Source organism: Marmota monax, unplaced genomic scaffold (assembly GCF_021218885.2).
Source record: "Marmota monax isolate L192 unplaced genomic scaffold, Marmota_monax_Labrador192_F-V1.1 WCK01_AAM20220418_F8-fsc00134, whole genome shotgun sequence".
In the NCBI taxonomy this organism is placed as follows: domain Eukaryota; kingdom Metazoa; phylum Chordata; class Mammalia; order Rodentia; family Sciuridae; genus Marmota; species Marmota monax.
In genome coordinates, this window is record NW_026692281.1 from 4559858 (window position 1) to 4581154 (window position 21297).

Genomic DNA, 21297 nt, shown 5'->3' on the forward strand with positions numbered 1-21297 from the left:
ACAAGGATTGCTTATACAAAGTAAGAAGCAAATTAGTTAGGATCCTGGTGATCTCTGCTCTTCTTCCACCAGCACATTAAACTACCTTTATTTTTAGATTTTTCTCTTTTTGCCTCTCATTTTTCCTTACTTCAAAGTCTTTCTGCCTTTTTTGTCTCTTTTTCTTTTCCATTTTCCTTTATTGACTTTTCACTTGTTCCCACATTCTCCTGGCCAGTCTTTATACTGTCCTTCTTTCTCTTGTTCACTTGTGAGCTCCTGCCTCCCTTCTACCTGACTTTTCTCTCTTTGCTTTATTTTTAATTCTACCTTGGTATGGTTTGGATATGAGATGCCTCCCAACAGCTCCTGTTAATTCAGGAATGTTTAGAGTCAAAGTGATTGGACTGTGAGAATTGTAACCTAATCAGTCCATCTTTATTTGAATGAGTGAGTGTGAACTATTGGCAGGAGGGGTATGGTTGGAGTAGGTGGGTCACTGAGGGCATACTCTAGAAGGGTGCATCCTCCCTGTGCTACACTCCTACTTCCTTGTTGCCATGAGAGGAACAGTTTTCTTCTTTCATGCCTTTCCCCTGTGTCCTGACCCTACCATGAGCTGAGCAGCTTTGTTTGCTGGGCCCTTCCCCCATTATGTGCTGCCTCATCGTGGGCCAGGAGAAATGGAACTGGTCATCTATGGACTGAGACCTCTGAAACCATGAGCCTCAAATAAAATTTTCTTCCTCTAAACAATTTATTCTTGTTAGGTGTTTTGATCATACCAATGAAAAAGTAAACTAAAACAACCCTTTTCTAGACCATGGTGGGTCTGCTTATGACTCCTTCTCTGAGTCTCTCCTTTCCCAAGATAATGTTAATACCTGTTGGTCTGTTTATCTCTCTCTCCTGTCTCCTGTGACCAGTTGGAGTTATGGAGTGCTGGGTTTGTTAAGGGCCTTTGAATAGCTGCTGCTCCTGCTATGCCAGGCTGCTCTTACTGCAGTCTGCTGAAAGAGCTGACCCTGCTGAAAATCCTGCCCACACATTGGCCCCAGGAGAGAGAGAATGCAGTGGGGACTTACTGAGCTGTCATTTGGAGGTGGGGCATGAGTCTTCTCATCACATGGCCAGAAGTGACAAGACAAAAAAAAAATAGTACTGCTGTGTTTAGAGCAGAACAGTTCATTTTATACAACTAAATTATTCCAACACTCTGTATACATAGTCTTCAATACCCTGCTTTCTTAAGAAGCCCTGCCTGGGGAATCCATTGTTACAACAGCTCATACTTGTCAGCCATCAATAGGAGGAGGGGAATTGAGGAAGAGGTGTATTGTTTCAATTGGGAGAGACAAGATTGGGGTGAGTGACAAAGTGGGTTCAGACTTTTATGGGGTTGGTGGGCATGGCCAGTAAGTGAAAGGTTCTGGAATTGGCAGAGGTCATGGGTAGACAGAAAGGAGGTGGGAATTGGAAATCATGCTGTTACAGCAGTCTAGATATCCAAGTTCTAATACCAGAGGAGAGTTGCTTTGTCTTGTAACTTATATAATAGCCTGCATCAAGATTGCTGTTGCTGCCTAACACAAGCAGAATTCTTAAGGAGTCAGCCAGCCCATCATCTCAGTCTTTCAAATCTCTGGAAAAGCCAACACTTCCCAACCCGAATCACTCTACTCTAAGGCACATTCTTTACCATCCAGCAGACACTGCAACCTCTGACTCAGTTTCCAATTATTGAACACCCCTATTATGTGCCAAGCATTCTTATTGTTACTGATATTTTACGAATAAAAAAACAAAAACAAAAACAAATACTGAGTGGTTAAAAACTTGCTTATGTTACACAGCTAGTAAATGGTTAAGCTAGAGTTTATTGCATTGAATTAGCAGAGATATCATCCTGAGCCAAAGGAAATGTGTGTGTGTGTGTGTGTGTGTGTGTGTGTGTGTGTGTGAGAGAGAGAGAGAGAGAGAGAGAGAGAGAGAGAGAGAGAGAGAGAGAGAGAGGCAGGCACAAGAGAGACTGTGTTGGGTCTGAGGGTCAAGGTAGAGGTGCTTAAATCTCCTATATTTCTATATAGGAGGGACACAAAACAAGTTCCTTCTTGAAGTTTCATGCTGAGTGATAATTTCTGTGGTATAACTGAATGAGATACTGCTGCCAACTAATAATTATGATAACCATTTTTTTTTCTGTTTCCTTCCTGTAGCAGGTTGAGGGATACATACATCTGCAGTTATGCTAAATAATCATGGATTATAGTTGACAAATTCCTTGTATTCCTGACTATATACTCACCATGAAAAGTACTTAACCATTGTCAATGGCCTGTGAGCTCAGACTGCCTAATAAATATGGTCTTGATTCTAGAGGTCCATATAATTTTAGAGTTAAAATCCATTTTGACACCCCAAGTTATTATTAGAGCTTGGGCCTATCAAAGGCATGAAGGATTTCACTGTGCCTCCAGCTCATCACCTGCTTGTCTTGTATAGATCATTTTCTAGCTTTTGACCCAGCAAGGAGATTTCAAAAGTTACGTTGGATCAGTGCCATCCAATGTCTCCAGCTTCTTAGTTGAATTATTAATAAAAAAGCTAACCTTATTACTTTTGAATGAAGCAATACTGGTCACTTTCTGCTTACTCTCTTTTGAAAGAAAGCGGTTTCCCATGTAGAATTCCTGAAGGCATAGTTGAAAACACATTGGATTTGAAGTCAGGACTTGAGGTTTGGTTGTCATTTCACCTCAAGCTCTTTATTTTCTTTGAAATAGTTTTGTCATCCTCTTTTTCTGCTTCCAGCGAATGGTGGGATTAAATAATAAATTATCAGAAAGGGACTTTTTCTCCCTCCAAGGTATTCTAGAGCTCTTTTTGGCCTTCTAGAACATTACTTACCATATTGTTGGACATTCATTTACTTGGGAGTTCATATCTCTTGTAGGACTGAGGTTTTTTTTTTCTTTTTTAACAGTCTAAGGTATTTTTAAAATATATATATTATGCTATGAACTCATAGGAATAAGTTCCATAAACTCAGGCTCCTTTCCATTGGCTCTTACAAAGCACTCTTCTGTGGCAGAGCAGCCTGGTGCTTCCACTGCACACAAATTCCTTTCTCTTTGGTTTCCTTCTTTTTCTGATCATTTTCTTTCACATATTTCAGGAAGCTATCTCAGGTATTAATGCTTAATATGCTCCAAAGGCACATTAATTTTCTTGGCAGGAATCTTGCCTTTAACTTTGTTTTCAACAATGCCAATATCAAGATGGGTAACATTGTAGACCCTTTCAGTTTTGCCAGTGTAACATTTGTGGGACATTCCTTTTTTTTTTTAATATTCTTTTTGGTTTTCTTTTTTTTTAATTTTTATTGTTGGTTGTTCAAAACATTACATAGTTCTTGATATATCATATTTCACACTTTGATTCAAGTGGGTTATGAACTCCCATTTTTACCCCGTATACAGATTGCAGAATCACATCGGTTACACATCCATTGATTTACATATTGCCATACTAGTGTCTGTTGTATTCTGCTGTCTTTCCTATCCTCTACTATCCCCCCTCCCCTCCCCTCCCCTCTTCTCTCTCTACCCCCTCTACTGTAATTAATTTCTCCCCCTTGTATTATTTTTCCCTTTCCCCTCAGTTCCTCTTGTATGTAATTTTGTATAACCCTGAGGGTCTCCTTCCATTTCCATGCAATTTCCCTTCTCTCTCCCTTTCCCTCCCACCTCTCATCCCTGTTTAATGTTAATCTTCTTCTCCTGCTCTTTGTCCCTACTCTGTTCTTAGTTACTCTCCTTATATCAAAGAAGACATTTGGCATTTGTTTTTTAGGGATTGGCTAGCTTCACTTAGCATAATCTGCTCTAATGCCATCCATTTCCCTGCAAATTCTTTGATTTTGTCATTTTTTTTAATGCAGAGTAATACTCCATTGTGTATAAATGCCACATTTTTTGCTTGCTATTGTGAATTGTGCTGCTATGAACATTGATGTAGCAGTGTCCCTGTAGCATGCTCTTTTTAGGTCTTTAGGGAATAGACCGAGAAGGGGAATAGCTGGGTCAAATGGTGGTTCCATTCTCAGCTTTCCAAGAAATCTCCATACTGCTTTCCAAATTGGCTGCACCAATCTGCAGTCCCACCAGCAATGTACAAGTGTACCCTTTTCCCCACATCCTCACCAGCACTTGTTCTTGTTTGACTTCATAATGGCTGCCAATCTTACTGGAGTGAGATGGTATCTTGGGGTGGTTTTGATTTGCATTTCTCTGACTGCTAGAGATGGTGAGCATTTTTTCATGTACTTGTTGATTGATTGTATGTCCTCCTCTGAGAAGTGTCTGTTCAGGTCCTTGGCCCATTTGTTGATTGGGTTATTTGTTATCTTATTGTCTAATTTTTTGAGTTCTTTGTATACTCTGGACATTAGGGCTCTATCTGAAGTGTGAGGAGTAAAGATCTGTTCCCAGGATGTAGGCTCCCTATTTACCTCTCTTATTGTTTCTTTTGCTGAGAAAAAACTTTTTAGTTTGAGTAAGTCCCATTTGTTGATTCTAGTTATTAACTCTTGTGCTATGGGTGTCCTATTGAGGAATTTGGAGCCTGACCCCACAGTATGTAGGTCGTAGCCAACTTTTTCTTCTATCAGACGCCGTGTCTCTGATTTGATATCAACCTCCTTGATCCATTTTGAGTTAACTTTTGTGCATGGCAAGAGAAAGGGATTCAGTTTCATTTTGTTGCATATGGATTTCCAGTTTTCCCAGCACCATTTGTTGAAGATGCTATCCTTCCTCCATTGCATGATTTTAGCCCCTTTATCAAATATAAGATAGTTGTAGTTTTGTGGCTTGGTTTCTGTGTCCTCTATTCTGTACCATTGGTCCACCCGCCTGTTTTGGTACCAGTACCATGCTGTTTTTGTTACTATTGCTCTATAGTATAGTTTGAAGTCTGGTATCGCTATACTGCCTGATTCACAGTTCCTGCTTAGCATTGTTTTTGCTATTCTGGGTCTTTTATTTTTCCATATGAATTTCATGATTGCTTTCTCTATTTCTACAAGAAATGCCGTTGGGATTTTGATTGGCATTGCATTAAACCTATAGGGAACTTTTGGTAATATCGCCATTTTGATGATGTTAGTTCTGCCTATCCATGAACAGGGTATATTTTTCCATCTTCTAAGATCTTCTTCTATTTCTCTCTTTAGGGTTCTGTAGTTTTCATTGTATAAGTCTTTCACCTCTTTTGTTAGGTTGATTCCCAAGTATTTTATTTTTTTTTGAGGATATTGTGAATGGAGTGGTTGTCCTCATTTCCTTTTCATAGGATTTGTCGCTGATATACAGGAATGCCTTTGATTTATGTGTGTTGATTTTATATCCTGCCACTTTGCTGAATTCATTTATTAGCTCTAATAGTTTCTTTGTAGACCCTTTTGGGTCAGCTAGGTATAGAATCATGTCACCTGCAAATAGTGATAATTTAAGTTCTTCTTTTCCTATTTTTATGCCTTTAATTTCTTTCTTCTGTCTAATTGCTCTGGCCAGTGTTTCAAGAACTATGTTGAACAGAAGTGGTGAGAGAGGGCATCCCTGTCTTGTTCCATATTTTAGAGGGAATGCCTTCAATTTCTCTCCATTCAGAATGATGCTAGCCTGAGGCTTAGCATAGATTGCTTTTACAATATTGAGGTATGTTCCTGTTATCCCTAGTTTTTCTAGAGTTTTGAACATAAAGGGATGCTGTACTTTGTTGAATGCTTTTTCCGCATCTATCGAGATGATCATATGGTTCTTATTTTTAAGTCTATTGATGTGGTGAATAACATTTATTGATTTCCGTATATTTAACCAGCCTTGCATCCCAGGGATGAATCCTACTTGATCATGGTGCACAATTTTTTTGATATGTTTTTGTATCCGATTCGCCAGAATTTTATTGAGGATTTTTGCATCTAGGTTCATTGGAGATATTGGTCTGTAGTTTTCTTTCTTTGAAGTGTCTTTGTCTGGTTTAGGAATCAGGGTGATGTTGGCCTCGTAGAATGAATTTGGAAGTTCTCCCTCTTTTTCTATTTCCTGAAATAGCTTGAAAAGTATTGGTATTAGTTCCTCTTTAAAGGTTTTGTAAAACTCTGCTGTATACCCATCCGGACCTGGGCTTTTCTTAGTTGGTAGTCTTTTGATGGTTTCTTCTATTTCCTCAATTGATATTGGTCTGTTTAGGTTGTCTATATCCTCCTGACTCAATCTGGGCAGATCATATGACTTAAGAAATTTATCAATGCCTTCACTATCTTCTATTTTATTGGAGTATAAGGATTCAAAATAATTTCTGATTATCTTCTGTATTTCTGAAGTGTCTGTTTTGATATTGCCTTTTTCATCCCATATGCTAGTAATTTGAGTTCTCTCTCTTCTTCTCTTCATTATCATGGCTAAGGGTCTATTGATCTTATTTATTTTTTCAAAGAACCAACTTTTAGTTTTGTCATTTTTTTCAATTGTTTCTTTTGTTTTGATTTCATTAATTTCAGCTCTGATTTTAATTATTTCTTGCCTTCTACTTCTTTTGCTGTCATTTTGCTCTTCTTTTTCTAGGATTTTGAGATGAAGTATGAGATCATTTATTTGTTGGTTTTTTCTTTTTTTAAGGAATGAACTCCACGCAATGAATTTTCCTCTTAGAACTGCTTTCAATGTGTCCCATAGATTCCGATATGTTGTGTCTGTGTTTTCATTTATCTCTAAGAATTTTTTAATTTGCTCCTTGATGTCTTCTATAACCCATTGATCATTCAGTAACCTATTGTTCATTCTCTAAGTGATGCATGATTTTTCCTTCCTTCTTTTATCGTTGATTTTCAGTTTCATTCCATTATGATCAGATAAGATGCATGGTATTATCTCTACTCCTTTATATTGTCTAAGAGTTGCTCTGTGACATAATATATGATCTATTTTTGAGAAGGGTCCATGTGCTGCTGAGAAAAAAGTGTAACTGCTTGATGTTGGGTGGTATATTCTATATATGTCAATTAAGTCTAGGTTATTAATTGTGTTATTGAGTTCTAGAGTTTCCTTATTCAACTTTTGTTTGGAAGATATGTCCAGTGGTGAGAGAGGTGTGTTGAAGTCTCCCATGATTATTGTATGGTGGTCTGTTAGACTCTTGAACTTGAGAAGAGTTTGTTTGATGAACATAGCTGCACCATTGTTTGGGGCATATATATTTATGATTGTTATGTCTTGTTGGTGTATGGTTCCCTTGAGCAGTATGTAGTGTCCCTCTTTATCCCTTTTGATTAACTTTGGCTTGAAATCTATTTTATTTGATATGAGTATGGACACTCCTGCTTGTTTCCGAAGTCCATATGAGTGATATGATTTTTCCCAATCTTTCACCTTCAGTCTATGCATGTCTTTTCCTATCAAATATGTCTCCTGTAGGCAGCATATTGTTGGGTCTTGTTTTGTGATCCATTCTACTAGCCTGTGTCTCTTAATTGGTGAGTTTAAGTCATTAACATTTAGGGTTATTATTGAGATATGGGTTGTTCTTCCAGCCATATTTGTTTATTTATGTTACTAAACATGGTTTGTTTTCCTCTTTGATTATTTTCCCCCCCTTTACTGTCCTACCTCCCACTGTTGGTTTTCATTGTTATTTTCCATTTCCTCTTCCTGTAATGTTTTGCCGAGGATGTTTTTTTTTAACTTTTTTTTTTTAATTTTTTATTGTTGGTTGTTCAAAACATTACAAATTTCTTGACATATCATATTCCACACTTTGATTCAAGTGGGTTATGAACTCCCACCTTCACCCCATACACAGATTGCAGAATCACATCAGTTACACATCCATTGATTTACATATTGCCATACTAGTGTCTGTTGTGGTCCGCTGCCTTTCCCATCCTCCACCCTCCCCCCTCCCCACCTCTCCCCTCCCCTCCCCTCCTCTCTCTCTACCCCCTCCACTGTATAACCCTGAGAGTCTCCTTCCATTTCCATGCAATTTCCCTTCTCTCTCCCTTTCCATCCCACCTCTCATCCCTGTTAAATGTTAATCTTCTTCTCCTGCTCTTCGTCCCTACTCTGATCTTAGTTACTCTCCTTATATCAAAGAAGACATTTGGCATTTGTTTTTTAGGGATTGGCTAACTTCACTTAGCATACCGAGGATGTTTTTAAGGTATGGTTTTCTAGCTGCAAATTCTTTTAACTTTTGTTTATCGTGGAAGGTTTTAATTTCATCTTCCATCCTGAAGCTTAATTTTGCTGGATACACAATTCTTGGTTGGAACCCATTTTCTTTCAGTGCTTGAAATGTGTTATTCCAGGATCTTCTAGCTTTCAGAGTCTGTGTTGAAAGATCAGCTGTTATCCTGATTGGTTTACCCCTAAATGTAATCTGCTTCCTTTCTCTTGTAGCTTTTAAAATTCTCTCCTTATTCTGTATGTTGGGCATCTTCATTATAATGTGTCTAGGTGTGGGTCTCTTATGATTTTGCACATTCGGCGTCCTGTAGGCTTCTAGGATTTGGGATTCTGTCTCATTCTTCAAATCTGGGAAGTTTTCTCATATTATTTCATTGAATAGTTGCTCATTCCTTTGGTTTGGACCTCTATACCTTCCTGTATCCCAATGACTCTTAAGTTTGGTCTCTTTATATTATCCCATATTTCTTGGATGTTCTGCTCATGGTTTCTTAACAGTCTTGCTGAGCTGTCTATATTCTTTTCAAGTTGAAATACTTTGTCTTCATTGTCTGATGTTCTATCTTCTAAGTGTTCTACTCTGCTGGTAGTATTCTCCATTGAGTTTTTAAGTTGGTTTATTGCTTCCTGCATTTCTAGGATTTCTGTTTGTTTGTTTTTTATAACCTCTATCTCCCTGTATAGTTGATCCGTTGCTTCCTGGATTTGTTTGTGTAATTCATTGTCGAAGTGATCTTTCATTGTCTGATTTTGCTGTCTAATGTCTTCCTTGAGACTCCAGATCATCTGAAGCATGTATATCCTGAATTCTTTATCTGACATTCCATCTGCTGCAGCTGTTACCTCTTCTAAAGTTGAGTTGACCTGCATTGCTTGTGGTCCTTTCTTTCCTTGTCTTTTCATACTGCTCGCGTTTCTTTCTGTTTGGTGAAACTGTTGTGTTATTGAAATTTTCCCCCTATATATTTATATTGGCCTTGTATAGTTGAAAAGTCTCCCTTGCAGGGGCAGGTGGCGGCTGTGCTCCTTCTCCAATTGGGGAGATCTGTGTACCACGCTGATGGGCCTCTGGGCCTGTTCTGCCGGTCGGTGGCTGGTCTGTGTACCTTGCGGGCACGGGCGGCGGCTCTGCTCTGCCCCTACTCCAATTGGGGTGACGTGTCTACCACGCCGGCAGGCCGCTGGGCCTGTTCCGCTGGTCGGTCGCAGGTCTGCCTACCTTGCGGGCGCGGGCGGCGGCTCTGCTCTGCCCCTACTCCAATTGGGGTGACGTGTCTACCATGCCAGAGGGGCGCTGGGCCTGTTCCGGGTCTATTTTTTTCATTTTAAACAAGAATTTTATTTAAGCAACAAGACACTTGACTTGAAGGGAAAACTATCTAGGAATCTTTTTAAGAGTAATTTACCCCTACTTAAAGACAGATTGCCCTACATGTAACAACTATGTACAAAAAAGTTATAAAATTGTCCTTAGTTCTACAATGATAAATGAAAAACATTAAAATTCTCTAATCGAACAAGGTATGCAAGGATTTTTATGTTGTTCAGGTTTTTTTGTTTTATTTTTTGTTAAAAAGTGAGAGCAAAATAACTTAGTAGAATATAAAGAAAAAAGCTGAATCAGCATGCCACTAATGGAGAAAGGGGATATTTTCACAGAACCATTATTTTTCCCCGTCCCATCTCCATTTGATGTCAATCAAAACATATCATTGGTCATTTAGTTAAAAAAAAATGCAATGTGCTTGCACACATACACCTGTTACTTAATGTACAATAAAGGAATGGGGAAGGGGAAAATGAAATAATAAAGAAAACTATACTGTAGTAGTCAGGATGTGGTGGAACCAAATTACTATAGGATGGGGAAACAAATTAGTTTTCTAATTGAGAATGTATTCTTGGTCTGTAAGAACAGAGTTCTGGAGTAAAGTAGCAGGTTCTCTTTTTATTAGACGCCTCCTGTCTGCTCCTGGAACACATCAATTGTATCTTCATCCTCCATTTCCAACTGTGCAGGTGTGTCTGTTTCATTAATTGGCTGCCTGTCAAATCAGAATCTGATCTGCCTCATTGACAAACCCTGTCGTTCACAATATGCTTTCATTAGTTTACTAAGTGCTTAAACTGTACCACAGAATCATCCTGCCCCACCACCTTCAAGTTAATATGATCGTTGTTCTCAGTCTTGACTCCTTCCTTGGGCTTATCCTCGGCGATGGCGAGCGCCAGAGTCTCCTCAGCTGCCGCTTCACAAAAGAGGTACCAGATCTGCACTGAAGGAGCACACCAGGAGCTGCATATATATATGGATTTAAATACTTTTCTGCCATATACCTTCTGTGTGATCTTGAGATACCACCCTAACTCTTATGTTGCCTCCTCTCTAAAAAGCCGGGATAGTATTAGAACTTGTCATAGGTAGGTTGGACTGATGCATAGTAGGCATGCATTACATATTAACTTTTTACTTCCGCTCTAACTTATGTTTAAAAACATAGTTACTGAAAGGATCAAATGGGGACATGCTTGGGGGCATAGAGAATCTTGAGATCATAAAATCTGAGATCATACAGCACAGCAATGGATGGTATAATTCATGGAGTTTGAACCTGGGTTTTATCCTAACCAACCCTTTATTAACTCTACTTCCAAATAGAAATTTATACTGTTACAATGTAAGGATAAGGGAATGACCCTGAAACATGCTTATTATGATCACACCCAAGTGTGGTTTCAGAGCTGGGAAGATTAGGTTGGGAGTAAATGGACTGTTAGTAAGCAGTGTCTCTGGAAATGAGCTAGACATTTCCAAGGATTTTTTTTTTTTTTTATTAAAGGTAAACTTAAGGACCTGATCAGATACCAAGACAGTCAGGGAACAATGAAAAAAGATGGATGGGTAGAAAATAGGATACTAAGAGTAAATACTTTAATTTTGGTTTTCACTGTCTTCCCTTTTTCTATATAAGAAAAATGGTGAAAAAAAATTTGAGAAGAATAAAATTAATCCAATAACAATCTTTTGTATTTTCTCCTATTATTTCTGAGACTCCATTTTTATATTTAGGCATTTTATATGGTTCTAATTTATCCATTCACTTAACATAGCTGAGTACCTACTCTTTGTCAGGACCCACACACAGTGCTGATGTAACAGAATTGACCAAGTGCTACCAAAGTCCTCAGAGTTAATTTACATTGCCTTGGAGGGGCAGAAAGATACAGAAACATTTGAAATGATAGGAATATAAAATGGTAAGTGCTATAATAAAGTGGTATATAAAGTAATGTACTGCCTTACATAACAATCCATGTAAGTTTCTAATTTGCAATGTTTTGATGACAATATGCTGCACATATTTTTTTTCTCCCTCTGTTGCTGTACACTATTGTTAGTTTTGATCATTTTCACTGGCTGCATAATATTCCATAAAGTTAATGTACTTAGCAAAAGCAATGGGAAACAACCTCAGTAACCAATGACAGGAGAGTTGTCTACTATCACAAACGTTGAAGAAGCTCAGTATGTGAAATTTATCACTGGAAAGGGAAGCTTGCCATTGTATCTCATACTTACTAGAAAACTTTGTCTAGTTTTAGATTCCACATTTAAAGTCAGAGTAAAGTGAGAGTGAAAGGTGTCCTGAGTAGAACCACAGAGGGCATTGGGAAAAAACTTCAAAGAAAGATTAAAGGAGCTAAGATTGTTAAACTTAGAGAAGAATAGACGATAAGGCCATTAGAAATTATCTGCAGGGATTGGGATATATCTCAGTGGTAGAGTGTTTGCCTAGCATGTGTGAGGTCCTGGGTTCACATCCCTAGTTTTACAAAATAATTCTTCAAATATATGATAAATTTTCCTTTGTTTCCAGAGACGGGAATGAAAGAAAATGGATTATTATTATTTTTCGGGGGATACTGGGGGTTGAACTCAGGGGCACTTGATCACTAAGCCACATCCCCCCAAACCTATTTTTTTTTAGAGACAGGGTCTCCCTGAGTTGCTTAGCACATTGTTTTTGCTGAGACTGGCTTTGAACTCACAATTCCTCCTGTCTTAGCCTCCCAATCCCTTAGCTGGGATTACAGGCATGTGCCACTGCACCTGGATAGAAAATGAATCATTTTTAATATGAACAATTCAGTATAAATATAAAACAAAATTTCTTTAAATTTTAAACTTTTTTTAGAAATTTTAAAGTATTTTAAATGTTAAGCTACTAAACTTTTAAGATGAATGAGAGAAGCCTTAGAACATCTCTTGTGTTCTTTCACACAGGATGATTTCCCTTGACCTGGAAGAGTCTAAGCATGGACCTAAAATTATAGAGTGGCTGAGATGCCTCATTATCTGATACTTAAAAATAATTAAAATATTTGAAGTTGTAGTCCTAGTTCACTTTATTTTTTTCTATTCTTACTGAGAACAGTTTTTTTTAAATTGTAGTTGTAGATGAATAGCATGCCTTTATTTTGTTTATTTTTTATGTAATGCTAAGGCTTGAACCCAGTGCCTCACCCATGCTAGGCAAGAGCTCTGCCACTGAGGTATAGCCCCAGCCCAAGAACAGTCTTTAATGTACAAAAAAAATGACTTTTAATTTGATAAAATATTGTGTCCTTCTCACCTTTTCCATTTATCTTCTTCAGCCAGTTAATCCCACCACCTTCAATTTTTCTCAGTTGGTCAATTTGCAGACAAGTTTTTCTTCAAGACAGCAGTTGATAGTGAAAAATATAAGGTAATTGGGTAAGTTTAGGCAGAAGAGGCTGGCCAAGTAGCAACTGAACTAGACAATTCAAATGCCTGACAGCTTGCTCTGGAGCTGCCCAGTAGAGAATGGCTGCAGGAAATACTTCCATAACTTCAAAGTATTCTTACCCATTAAGCATTTTTCCATGGTAGCTCAAAGTCTCAGCTTGGCTGCAGTTGAACTGGCAGCCTACTAGGAAGGGGGGACTGTTTTTGCAGGTGAGAATTTCATTTGAACTTTCAAGGAGAAGGCAAGCTTTGTCACTAAATTTCCCCTAACTACCAGCCAGCTCTAATATTCCACAGTTATTAATTGTTTCAGGGATTATGATCAATATCATCAGTGAGGATAAAAGTCAGTCTCACTCCTTTCAGAATGGCAATCATCAAGAATACAGGCAACAATAAATGTTGGTGAGGATGTGGGGACAAAGGTACACTCATACTTTGCTGGTGGGACTGCAAATTGTTACAATCACTATGGAGAGCAGTATGGAGATTCCTCAGAAAACTTGGAATGGAACCACCATTTGACCCAGCTATCCCACTCCTTTCTTTATACCCAAAGGACATAAAATCAGCATACTACAGTAATGCAGCCATGTCAATGTTTATAGCAGCTCAATTCAATAGCTAAACTGTGGAACCAACCTAGGTGTCCTTCAATAGATGAATGGATAAAGAAAATGTGGTGTATATATTCAATGGAATATTATTCAGCTTTAAAGAAGAATGAAATTTTGGCATTTTCCAGTAGATGGATGGAGTTGGAGAATATCATGCTAAGTGAAATAAGCCAATCCCAAAACAACCAAAGGCTGAATGTTTTCTCTAATATGTGAATGCTAATTCACAATAAGGTGTGGGTGGGAGGCACTTAGAGAAGAACAGAGTTACCTTGGATTAGGTAGAGGGAAGTGAAGGGAGGAGAGGGGAGGGGTTGTGGGGATAGGAAAGATAGTAGAAAGAAAGACGTTATTACTTTATGTATATATGTGACTGCATGACCAATATGATTCTATAACATGTATTCTCAGAAAAATGAGAAATTATATTTTGTATGATATATCAAAGTGTATAAATGAAGTCTACTGTCATGTATAGCTAATTAAAACAAATACAAAAATTAAAAAGGTAAAAAATATAAATATAGGGTAACTATATGATCTTGCAATTCCACTGCTAAATATATAGCCAAAAGAATTTAAAACAGTTACTCAACAAGTACAATAATCTCACATTCATAGCAGCACTTATTCACAAGAATAAGTAAAAGGTAGAAACAGCTCACATACTCATTAATGGATGAATGAATAAACAAATTGTGAACTATATATACAACAGAGTATGATTGGGCCATAAAAATGAAGTATTGATACATATTATAACATAAATGAATCTCCAAAATATTGCTACATAATATAGTCAAATATAGAATGTCACATACCATATGATTCCATTCATATGAAATATCCCAAATAAATAAATCTGAAGAGACAGAACATATATTAGTGATTGCCAGAAGTGAAGTTGGGGAGGGAGGGTGAGGGATGGGTAATGGAGAGGAATGAGAAAATGCTTAATGGTAAGAATACTTTGAAGTAATGGAAGTAGTTTAAAGTTAGATAGAGGTGGTGATAGCATAACATTGGGCATGTACTAAATGTCATTGAATCATTCACTTTAAAATGGTTAAATTTATGTTATGTGAATTTCACCTTAATAAATTATCTGTTAATGTAATACGTATGATAATATCATAGGTGATACCTTTTTTAAAAAAATCCATTCTCCCTTCCTGTCAATACAGGAATTGAAAGACACTATGGGGTAGAAGTTTTTTCCCAAATCAAAAAATTCCTTATGCCACTATTAAAGGCAGGATTTTATTCCAGTCTTTGAGCAAGTATTGGGATCTGTGAGATGGTTTATCAGGGATTCATTTTTTTGTTGTTGTTTTTTGTTTTATTTCCTAGCAGCAAAAAGTAAGAATACTGTCCCCAATAAGAAGCCATAACCTAATTCACAGTGTTTTCACTTGAAAAAGTTTATCAGTATCCATTTCATGTTATTTTCTGTATCTTGTTATACAAAGCCAAATTTTTGGACTGCATTCTTTTGTAGTTCTATGGTCACAGGTTTACATGGTGGTTCAGTTTTGAGTAGCATGAATCAATCTTTTAGTTAACATTGCCAAGAGTCCACTGTGAGCAAGACAGTGAGTTGTAAGTTTATCTTCAAGAAAGAATAGACATGGTGCAGTTTCATAATCTAAAGGGAAGGGAAAAATGAAAGTAGAAATAGCCAGAACATATTTTTTTCTTGGAATATTGTTGGGATGGGAATAATTTCTGCAGCTTCAACTTTCACAAAATAGCTTTCTGGTTAATGAAAAACATTGTCCTTTACTTTTCTGTTTTCTGCTACCAGCTAATTATCCACAGGAAAAAGGACAGAACATCCATTAGAGAAAATTGAAGCACTCTCATCTAATTTGATAGTATAGGGAGGTCACTCCAGTGATTTCGGATTGGAATTTGTAAAGTGGAGTGTTTTGATGAGACGCTCTGTAAAATATTAGGCTCAAACTAGGTAGCTCAGGCTGAGTGGATAGAACTAGGACTCAGAACATTACCACAGGTTTTGAATAACTAGAGACACTGGAACTTTCTTCCCCAGAAACATAAATAAGCCCTAATTTCCATAGTAGTTAGGTTCTTTTCTTATAACTTAAGCATTTTTAAATCATCCAATAAAATTTGTCTATATTTTTTGTGTACAACATGCAGTTTTGAAATGCATATACATTGTGGAAAGACTAAATTGAGCTGATTAACATGTGTTACTATACATGCTTAGACTGTGTAGTGAGAATGCTTAAACACTACTCTTAGTAATTTTCAAGAATTGTTATTAACTATAGTCATCATGTTGTATAAGAGATCTCTTAAATTTATTCCTAACTGAATTTTTGTATTCTTTGATCAACATCTCTGTAAATTCTTTCCCTACCTGAACTCCCAACTCCTGATAGCTACTGTTCTACTCTCTACTTATGAGCTCAACTTTTAAAAATTCCACATATGTGTGAGATGATCTAGTAATTGTCTTTCTGTGATTTATTCATTTCACTTAACATAATGTCCTTCAAGTTCATTCATGGGGTCACAAATAAAAGAATTTTATTCTTTTCAAGGTGGAATTGTATTCTGTCATGGATCTATACCACATTTTCTTTACCCACTCAGCTTTTGATGGACACGAACATTGATTCCATACCTTGAATACTGTGAATATGATGCAATGGACATAGGAATGCAGGCATCTCCCCATCTTGATTTCATTCCTTTGGATTGGTACCCTGAAGTGGGATTGCTGTATCACATAGTAGTTGTATTTTTAATTTTTTGAGGAGCCTCCATACTATTTCCCATAGTGGCTATCCTAATTTATTCTTACCAACAGTATGTGGGGGTTCTGTTTTCTCAACATCCTCTCCAATGCTTGTTGCCTTTCACCTTTTTTGATAGGCATTCTAACAGGTTTGAGGTTATCATCTCCCTATGGTTTTAACATACATCTTCCTGATGGGTGACCTTGAGTGTTTTTTATATATTTGTTGCCCATTTGTGTGTCATATTTTCAGAAATGTCTATTCATGTCTTTTGCTCATTTTAATATTGATTTGTTTTCTTATTGTGGGATTAAGTTACTTAAATACTTCCTTATATAATTTAGATATTAATCCTTTCTCAGATGTATGATTTGCAAATATTGTCTTCCATTCAATAGGTTGTTTCATTACTTTGTTGACAATTTCCTGTGCTGTATGGAAACTGTTAAGTTTGATGTAATCCCATTTGTCTATTTTTGCTTTTGTTGCCTGTGCTTTTGAGTTCATATTCAAAAGATCTTTGCCCAGACCAATGTCATTGAACTTTCTCCCTATGTTTTCTTTCTCATAGTTTTACAGTTTCAGGTCTTATTGAAAGTCTTCAAAACATTTTCAATTTATTTTTGTATCTGACATGATATAAGGATCTAAGTTCATTCTTCTGCATGAAGATATCCAGTTTACCCAGTACTATTTATTATCCTTTCTCTACTGTATATTCTTGGGAACTCTGTGCCAAATAATTGGGCCATAAATGCATTCTCTATTCTATTCCACTGGTCTACGCACAGCACATCACATAGGTTTACATGTACACACCCTATAGATCTTAAATCCTTTCACTACTCTGGAATAAGGGAAGGTAAACAAGGTTTATTTACCCTTTGGACAGCTGGACAGTCAAAGAAGGGAAGTAACTCTGTGTGTTATATATAGTAAACCAAGGATGATAGCTACAAATGGAATCTGTTTTCTGGTGTTATCCTTATCATACTTGATAATCCTGGCATCCAGATGAATTTAAAATTAGTCCATGGTCTTATCTCCATTAAGCCTTAGATTTACTCTTATACTAACCTCTATGCTGCCTATCCCTCATTATCTCCCCAGCCAGGAAAACTCAGCATTAATTTGGTACCATCCAGGATCACTCTCAGATCATTTGTAGTACTATTATAGGAGGTAGAAGTTGGGGGAATTTATAATTGTTCATGTTTTATAATCTTGACTTTAAGTTTTGTGTCTTATAGTCATTAATTAATTGTTTCTAAATGGAAGCACCATTAGTATGTTGAATGGGGCAATTTTTTTTTTTTATTGTATGGGTTGTTTTTGTGCATCTCAGTATGTTTTGCATCCCTGGCCTCCTTCCACTAAATTCTAATAGCACTAATTTGTTATTGAGAAAATGCAAAATTCTCCCTCACTTTCAAACATTCCTCCTATACCCAGTTCATTAAGAAACACCAGTGGACACTGTACCAGTGACTTTCTTGGGGTGTCACCAAGCAGCAACGTTCTAAGGTGCTAAATTTTGTTGTGCTTTTCTTAAACCTCCAAACAAATAGGGCCTTTTTCTTTTTCCTTTGGTACTGGGGATTGAACTCAAGGCCATTCAACCATCAAGCCACATTCCCAGCCCTATTTTGTATTGTTATTTAGAGACAGGGTCTGACAGAGTTGCTTAGCACCTCGCCATTGCTGAGGTTGGTTTTGAACTCATGATTCTCCTGTCTCAGTGTCCTGAGCTACTAGGATGACAGGTGTGCACCACCACACCAGGCTCAGAATAGGGTCTTAAGGTTTTCCTCTGTGAGGCCAAATTTGATAATTAACCTGCATAGTAACTCCTTATTTGCCAATACTGAATGAAAACTGAGAATCTCTTCATTTGTGGCTTATCATTGCGAAAAGTAGCCTATAAGTAGTTCACAGAAAGCACTGTGGTTTCATCTAAAGAACAGGGATTTAGTGATCAAACAGATCTATGTTCAAACTATACCCTGCTACTTATGAGCTGTGTGATTTTGGCATAGTATTTAACCTCTCCAAGGCTAAATATTTCCACTATAAAAATGGGAGTTCTAACTTGTTGTTTTGAAGATTAGTTAATGTATGCATAGCATGAAGCATGTAGTAGGCTCTTTATAAATGTAATTTCCTTCTCTTTGATAATTCTGAGGAGTTGGGTTTGAAAAGGCAAGTAGGTAGAGCTTGAATTGCTTCCAGCTGGGCAACGACATTGGCCAAGTTTTATTGTGTGCATGTATGAATATGTAACAACAAATCCCATCATTATGTGCAACTGTAAGGCACCAATAAAATGTGGAAAGAAAAATAAAAATTACTCCCAGTTATGAAGAAAATTAAAACTGTTGAATTTTAGTTCTAGTTTACCTGGAGCTTCCTTAGATAAGATTGATGCTCAGCTACTGCTTACAAACATGTTCCAAAATTGATTTTGACCTTCAGTGGCCGTATGGTAATTTCCAGTATTCAATTGGCAATTGTTGATGTCCTCTAAAAGGGAGTGATATTTTGAGGTGGAAGTCTCAGGCTTCTTCACAAGCAAACAGCAACAACCATTTGGAAAGTTAAATTATACTGCACTCACCTATCCATTTGCTAAGTTTGAGAGTTTTTAATCTGTTTTCCCCCATTCTGCAATACAGTTGGTAGTTCAGGCATAAATAGCCAAAAGCACTGTCAGACTCGTAATAATAGCTATCAGAATACTTACAAAGTACCAGATACCATGGAAGCACTTTATGCACGTAAACTGGTTAATGCATCACAAACATTTGAGGTAGGTGCATTATTATTATTATTATTACTACTACTACTACTACTACTACTACTATTACTACTACTACTACTACTACTACTACTACTACATAGAGAAACATGCATACAGAGCTTAAACAATTTGGCTCAGGCCATGTAGCTTGTGAGATGTAAAATGAAATTTTGGGGCCTTATAACCTGACTCCATAGTCCTTATCCTTAATCATTCCACATACTCTCTCAATAGAGTTAGAAGGTGACTTCTTAATGAATTATCTATTTTAATTCTAATTCAGCCTATTTTATAGCTGATAAACCTTGAACTCAAGCATTCTAGCTTCCAGTGCAGTGATTATTCACTGCACCAAGATAACTTCCTCCATTGGTCCTTCTGAATTCCTAGCTCTGAAATATAGATAGATAGATAAAGATAGATGGATGAATGGTTGGATAAGTTACAAGATGCCAGAGTAGTCCTTGAACAATTTGCAGTCTACAGAATTGACTTTGAAATTCCTCCTTTTTAAAATATTTTTTTTAGTTGTTGATAGACTATTTATTTATTTAATATGCAGTGCTGAGAATCAAATCTAGTGTCTCACGCATGCCAGGCAAGGGCACCACTGCTGAGCCCCAGCCCCAGCCCCCAAATTCCTGCTTTTAACCATTTGTCCAAACCTTCCCCAAAACCTTCTTACATAATTTCTTAAAAGAGGCTTTTTATGTACTGAACCTGAGTTACTCAGAGAAACATTGGAAGATCTAATAAGTTGAGGATCAAAATACACATTGAATTTGCTAAGTTTGTTAGGACATGAGAGATAGGGACTTGGATGAGAAAGTTAGAAATGATTTTACAAGGCAGGCATTGATATTCCTTATACCTGTAAGTATGAGGTAAGGCTGAAATAGGTAACTCTACATTATCCACTTATAACTATTTTCTAGTAGCTGTTTCCTACAAGTACATTTAAACAGACCTTTAGGAGATGAATCCTTTCAGTGGCTAAGAATGTGGAAGTATTTTGATCATTTTAACCACCATAAGTGGACAGAAACTCCAAAATAATCACATCTGATTTCTTCTACAGATGGGAGTAACTTATATAAACAGAGGGTAAGTAACTTTACCAAGGACACACATAAACTAATCTAAAGCAGGAACTCAACCAGATCCTGTCTTATGACCCATGTAGAAGTTTCTTTCTACTAATTCATGGCCTCCTTCAGTGTGGAGCAAAATCAGCGACACATGAGACAGGTGACTGTGAAGGGAAAACAATGGACTTTAGAATTCTTGGATTAACATAAAAATTCCTGAAAATGAAGATGGAAAAACAGTATCAATTTGCTTATACATAAAATATCTGCCATCTTTAGCTCTGAGAGCCTCCAAGTCAATCATTAATGTAGCAGAAAACATTGTCCTCCATGTGCTATAAGCATTTACTTCATTGTCTTCTTGGTATCCTTCTCCTGAGAGAGACCTGTTAAATGTTACATTTGCATATAATTTCACATTCATTTGATATCTCTTGAAATAATGTTAATGTATATAGAAATTTCCTCCATCCCACACCCTGCATCTAGATTCTTAGTATTTGCCTGTAAAAGTTTTGTGCTGTTCAGCAGTCTCACATGTCCGAATAGCTGAAATTTCTAACAAACAGAATCTTTACTCTGGGGGAAAGGTTGTGTTTTCAGGAATACTTGTTAAAATACATAAACATTTGAGGTACAGTGATACCTTAATATCAGCCTTCCTGTCTTGGTAGAATGTGGTTCATCAATCAGCCAGTAAACCTTTAGGCAATGAGATACAGAGCCACTTAGCCCCTGGGTAAGCCAGACCTGGGTTGGAATCTCAGCTTTGCTCTCTTGTGACTGTATAACATTAGAGATTTCATTTAACTTTGAGTCCTGGTTTTCTTTGCTGTCACACGTTACTGACCACATGACTACCTCATGTGGCTGTTGTGAAAACTAAAGGAAACACTTTAATGCATTTTAACATGAATCACACTGGGAAACATTCAATCTCATCATGACAATTTGTTTGACTGGGTAGTTAAACAGAAAAATAAATTGCTTGAGGTTGGTTGGAGTCAAAATACTTGGGTTCAAATCACAGCCTT

The 21297-nt window shown here is 37.1% G+C and overlaps 1 protein-coding gene and 1 pseudogene across 3 annotated transcripts in view; one reads left to right on the forward strand and one right to left on the reverse strand.

Annotated features, from left to right (window-relative positions):
- Arhgef9 (Cdc42 guanine nucleotide exchange factor 9) overlaps nucleotides 1–21297 on the forward strand; it is a 331435-nt gene that overhangs the window by 114310 nt on the left and 195828 nt on the right. The gene's annotated exons all lie outside the window — the stretch shown is intronic.
- Nucleotides 10177–13132, reverse strand: LOC124090063 (small ubiquitin-related modifier 2-A-like; annotated as a pseudogene).